The following is a 6,349-nucleotide window of genomic DNA, read 5'->3' as shown; positions in this document are numbered from 1 at the left end:
GGCGGGTTTGCGCCGTCTCCTCCGTCCTTTTCGTGGCCCTGTGGTTTGAGCCGTGCTTTGTTTTGGCACAGGAGCCTGCCTCTGTGGAGAAACTTACTGGATCACAGTCTAAATAATTCTGGATTTAGGTTTGAGTTCCCCTGCTGAAAGATATGCTTGAGTTTATTTTGCGTAAAAGCAAAAAAAAACCAAAATAAAAAAAACAACCCCAAAACCATCTTTTTGTTTCGTGTCAGAATCTGAGAGTGGTAGTATTTACAACTTCTCTTAAAAAAAACAAGAAATGAACCTCACCACTTCTCTGTCAAGGACATGAGAAATTGTCTGTAGGCAGAGCAAGCAAAAACACAAAGAGCAAAAGTGGACAAAAGGCACCAGTTTTACCTGTGACAAGAAATGGCATTCCTTAAATTAACTAGTGTGTCTCCTAGATAACGATATGATTAGAAAACCGTAAGATTTTGTTTTGAAAAATTGGGCATAGCAATGTGGGAAGAATGTAAACTCCCAAAGGATACCAGATTCTGCTTTTTAAAAGGCTCTAATACTATTAGGGAATAAAATCCTAAATACTCCGTCCCAAAATGCAGCATTTTAGGCCTAATCTCTACAGAGAAACATAATAGTAGTGTACTTACATGCAAGAATGCTGCTGTAATTCCATTTGTGTATTTTTCTATAACTACAACCATTTAGATAGGAAATGATGATGGTACAGTTTTAAAGTTAAATGTAGAAACCCCTCATTTGTCAGGTGGTGACTGTTTGATATCAAAGTAATTTCGCTAGCTATAGTACCGTGCAGCCCTGTCCAGCTCAGATCTCCATCAAACAGGTCTGTCTAACCATCCTCAGGCAGCAGTTGCTTGGATCTGATGATAGATGTCTGGCATCAATAGGCCCCTTAAATTACTGTCTTTTCTCCTCCAAAGAAATGCTCACGTATTTAAATAATGCAGCAGAGCACCTAGGCTTTGACTTTTGTTTTTTTCAGTAGGATTTCACTACATGCAGCAATACAGAGTATAGCAAACAATTAAAATGCAGATTATTACATTTAATAATATTTCATTTTGTCTTTATCTTCTTACTGCACACAGTGGCTGCTGTTTACAAGCTTCTACTAATGGAACAATTATAGTCTAATATTTATTACACTGGTATGTCATATGTATTTTTTAAAAGATAAACTTCAAAAGAATAAGCCCACAGGCTTACCTTTTTATTCAGCTGTTTTATAAGTTATTTCAAGTTTTGAACTGCCATTTTTGCCATTCTGAGAAATGGATTAATAGTTCTGGACTGGAGATCGACTAAAGCATAAGGCCTTATTCTTGCAAATGGACATACTGGTAAATATTTTGGCCTCTGTAAAGGCTGAGAGATCTGCGTTGGCTTAACTGCTTACAGAAACGGTGCCAAACTCATTAGAAGATTACTACCCTTATTTTCGTCTTTTGCTAAAAGACAGAGGCAGAACACAAGCCCGAGTAGCTGTAAAGATTTATAGATCTTTTCTTGCATGATGTTACACTCATAAACAGCAAAGTTTGTAATCCATTATTTGCACGGATTTTAAACTCAAAAAAATTAACGGTAATTATTGCATTTCTTTGTTTCTTAATTAATTATATATATCAACCATATGTCAGATTCATTTTTTATCAGAATCATCTAAATATTTTTGTTTATTATTAAGACTAGTACAAGAAAGCTATTCTGGTAAGAAATTGTTTGTTTTGGTCTGTTAAGCTGCATGATAAGCCTTACCATTTTATCTTTGTCAACTACTGCATGAGCCTTCCTGGTATGAATTCAATTTGCTGGAACTGAATGCATTTCTTCTGTTTATTAGAAGCGTATTCCCATATCCTTCTGGTCTCTGAAAGAAGTAATTTATATGATCTAAAGAAAATGTAACAATTCTGTGTGAGATGCTTGAAAGCTGTTGGTTTCCTTACTTGGCTGATTTTCTTTGTCGTTGCTCTGAGTTTATAAATAAGATTTTAAAGATGATGTGGAATTACAATGCATAAACCTCAGGCAAAAAGTGTGTGTTTCTCTCACCTCTTTTCAGTAGTTAATTCTAAATAGAAATAACTATAGAAGGAATTAAATTTTAAGTGATAGAACACCATGGGGCTTTTCTTGATACTTGTTTGTCCTTTTGCTAAATGTGTATCCAATTTGTTTACAGAGAGGAACTAACATCTTAAAGGATGTTCTAAGCTGTACTGTACATGCTTTTTTTTTTCTTTATTGAGAATTGTTTTACTTACACTGTCACTGGGAGTTTTTATGAAGTACCATTTAGTTTAATATGTTCATTGATAGGTGGGTGGCTTTTTGGTTTTATGTGGGTATTTTTCAAACCGTTGACTTGTCTTGTTTTACCAGTATTGCTGGCTTGTCAGTATAAACCTTGTGTAAGTCCTATGTAGAAAACTTTTTTTTTTTTTAATGCTAAGGACGTGTCTACTGAGTATCATTAAGCTTTCTGACATTTTGGTCATCAACACTTTCAGTTTTCATTATACAACTATCTCAGTACAAAAGTTGTATTTGCTCTTTTATCTGCATGACCTCACTTGCTTGTGAGTCTTTCTCAAAGTTAAGGTTTTAAATATGAGTTGAAGGCTTTTAGTATCTAATCCAGCACTGAAAGTGCATGAATATATGTGGAGTAGTCTTGTGTATCAATCCAGAGCAGCAGAGTGCAAGGACTCTTTATTTGAGTGAAGCAACACACTGTGTTGTTGATCAGTCGCGTCATGGCCCTGAAAATATTTTTTTCATGGTTTTCTCTTAAGTAAAAAGTCCTTTAGCTTTTTAGCGTGCTTTCATTTTCTTTTTCAGAGGCCAGGCTGTTATTCTAATTGCCGACTCTACCATCACTTAAATTTGAAATATCTTAGTGATGAGTGAATGCATCTTTTCAAGGATAGAATGACTAAAAAGAAAATCTCATACAATTTTGCTTTTGCCTTGACATTGCAATGGAATTTGTCTTTTATGTTTTCTCATTTGTCTTCCTGATATTTTGGAGTCTTTTAAATCAAACACAACAAAATACCATGTACCAGCTCTGAATTTAGAAATACACTCCTCTTACAATAGTAAATAACTGGTTACATTCCCAGTGATCCAAAACAGGCTGACATTGGTTTTTTGCTGTACTGTCAGTCTCCTCTTAACTTCTCATCTAAGGCATCTGTTTAACAATAGAACTGTAGAATTTCTCTTTTTATGAAATAATCTTTGCTGATCACATGCAGACTTGTCGTGCAGCGAGTGCCTGTTTTTTATTTAGTTGTCTTTGAATTGCTGAAATGTCTTTCTCTGAGGCCTGCGCAACAGATCCTGAGCAGCGTCAGGCTTACTGAGAGTAAGGGGAAGGAGATTATTTTGCCATTTCTATATTCGCATGAACACGATTTTGAAGTGGTAGATCTCAGTTTTCTACACGTCTGTTTCCACAGCACACTGTAGTTCTGATAAACAAGCAAAATGGTTTTCCTCCTGTATACACACTGCACGCAGATGCGTGATTATTGTAGCTTGTGTAGACATGCCTGTGCAAGCTTTAATCGCACTAGTTCATGTACCAGCAGCAGTAAAGCTGTGGTAGCATCATCCTCGGTTAGGGGCATGCAGGCTCATTTTGTTGTACCTTGGATGCTTATTCAAATTAATCACCTACAGTGACGTCCATGTTTCAGTATTTTAACTATTTTGTTATATGAGGCTAACAAAATTAAGTGCAATTGAAGTATAACATACTGCAGGCATATCTCCTAATTGCAGTGCAGATGCAGCCTGTAAGGCAGTGAGCCCTACTCTCTCAGTCTTCTGAGAGACGATTAGAAAGGTCTGCTCTGGTTTGATAGTTTTTGGATGACCTTTTATCAGAAATTTGCAGGAATCTGGAAGTACTCAAGCACACTCTATGTAAATGAAATACTAAAAAGCTAAAATTAGCAAAGGAAGCACAAAAATAATAAAATTGAAGCCTTGCTCCTGCAGTCCAAACCTTTGTGGAGTCCTGGTGAAATCAATTCTTCATTGCTCTGGTGTATATTATGTATAAGCCCTCATCCTGCAATCAGATCCTTAATGAAAGAATTCTCCTTTCTCAGCATGTGCCTACTCCTAGTCAGAAATCAACACAGTTATCCTTGGCGACTGTAAACAGAACTGCGAATATGTTTGCAAAAAAACCCAGGTAAAAACAGACACAGTGAGTAATACAGCATTTTTCTGATACCAGACTGGTAAGCCAGTGGAGAGGTAAATACATTTATGGGAAAGGACTTCGCTGTGTATTTAATTTCTAAAATCTCCCTGCAGGAAACATGTTAAGATGATGGAGCCTGCTGTTTACATAGTAGGGCAATTGTTGGAGGTACACAGGAACAGAAAGCTTGTCAGGATATTGACATTTGTCACACACTGCTCTTACTGTGAGGTAGCTCTGTAAATTCATTAATCTTGAGTTTCTTTCAGGTGTTTTAGGAATTGCAGCGATTAACATGATCCAGTGCAGAATTGAATGCTAACAGCAATTCAGAAGGCCTTGCACACACTGTTCACTCAAGACAGGAATTCTTATTTTTGTTGGACTTTTTTTGCAAAAGCTGCAGAAGATTTTCAGTAAATGTAGGAGCACTGAGGAAGCAAGTGATTCTGTTTCTCTGAATCCTGTTTAGGAGCAAAATGCTGAGTTATTTTAGGTCTTTGACCTGTGCAAATAGATTTCTTTTCATTTTGATCCTCCTTTTGTATTTGAGGATTTTGGATTATTCTTTGTGTAGTGCTTTTTATGTTTTCCAGAATGATGTAAAGTTTATGTGAAGAAGGTGGTGTGCAAGAAAGTAGCCTGTCAGTTTGAGTTCCACAGCCATTCTGTGCAGACTTTGATGAGGATGTTGTTTTGTGTACACTAAGAGCTCAGTCTAAGTCAATAATTAGACTGGATCTAAAGGACAGATGCCATCGAGGGAAAAATTCTGGCTGTGTGTTCCCACTGTTAACTCCCAGTGGGCTGGTTCAGTGAGCTAACTCAGAAGAAGACTTTTCCTTGTAAGGAACCTGGTGGCAGCTTGCCATTAAGTCAGTTCGGAAGTAGTGTGAAACTATAGCTTGAGGCTGTAGTGTGACATGTGTTTAATCTAGCAATGCCAGTTTAAACACAATCCCTAGATACCATATCCTCTCAGTTCTCCTTTCTACTTCCTCCTTTGCCCTCAGTCCTCCCCGCATACATGTTAGCTCTCATTCACAGGACAAAGGGAAAAAAACAGTTTGTTTGGGGTTTTTTTGCCACCCCCCTTTTTCTTTGCCATCCCCCTTTTTTTTTGCATTCCCCCCTTTTCTGCCCCCTTTTTTTTAAATACTGTTCTAGGATACCTGTTATAGTGTCTGATCCACACAAATCTGCCTTGACACAGCACAGGGAGTAATGCAGTGTTGAGGACAGATGCAGGGGAGTTGTGGGAAGCTGGGACTCCCTCCACCCCCAGAGTGTTGGCCTGAACACTTTCCCGGGACTGCTTTTCTGTGAAGCAGTTTTCCCCATAGCCTATTTTGCATCCAGTTGGGGTAATGGTGCACTTGCTTCTGCACACTTTTCCCTTTGTGGGCCAGTTTAGGCACTTCTTAAAAATCCACAGCATTACTCTAAATGTTATCCTCTGGTTTGTTTTCAGGAGATACTTTGGTAAATGCTGGGAGGTACAGACGTTTCTAAGCAGGTGATGTACTTCCCAGGTAATACTGCAGCTGCTGTACCTGCCAGATGGGGCTATGAAAAATTAAATAAGCAAGTTTGGTGCCTTGCTTCTGCTGAGAGAGTAAGGAAGTAGGTGCCCGACTCACTTAGGAGTTACTGTACATCCCACTGGTGGCACCTGATCTGTAAACATTTAAGCCATTCACATCAGGCTGCTGTCCTACCAAAATGTGCATTTAGCAATTGTAAACCTTTTTGGTGGTGGCATCTGCCCCGCCCCGAGATATTGCTGTACATAGGTGAGCACTGTCTGTGTGAGTGTTGAAATAATAGACCTGGGGGGACTCCTTTCATGGCATACTTCACTGAGTATTTTCAAGATACAAGTAATGGTTTTGAAGTGCTAGTCATGGAGGATTTTGTTTAGAGGCATAAAGTGATTTTTGTTTTCCTGTTCTCTGGAGAAGAAGGAACATTTTTTCTTTATCAGAAATTACAGTTTGAAGATGTACATTTATACACAGGTGATCTGTTCCGGTATTTAAGTAAAATATCTGTTCTGGGCAGCTAGTTTGCAAAAAAATAAAATCTTTCCTTTCAGATTTGAATTTTAATCCATGT

Source organism: Antrostomus carolinensis, unplaced genomic scaffold (assembly GCF_000700745.2).
Source record: "Antrostomus carolinensis isolate BGI_N321 unplaced genomic scaffold, ASM70074v2 scaffold18428, whole genome shotgun sequence".
NCBI lineage: Eukaryota > Metazoa > Chordata > Aves > Caprimulgiformes > Caprimulgidae > Antrostomus > Antrostomus carolinensis.
This window is presented reverse-complemented; position numbering follows the sequence as displayed.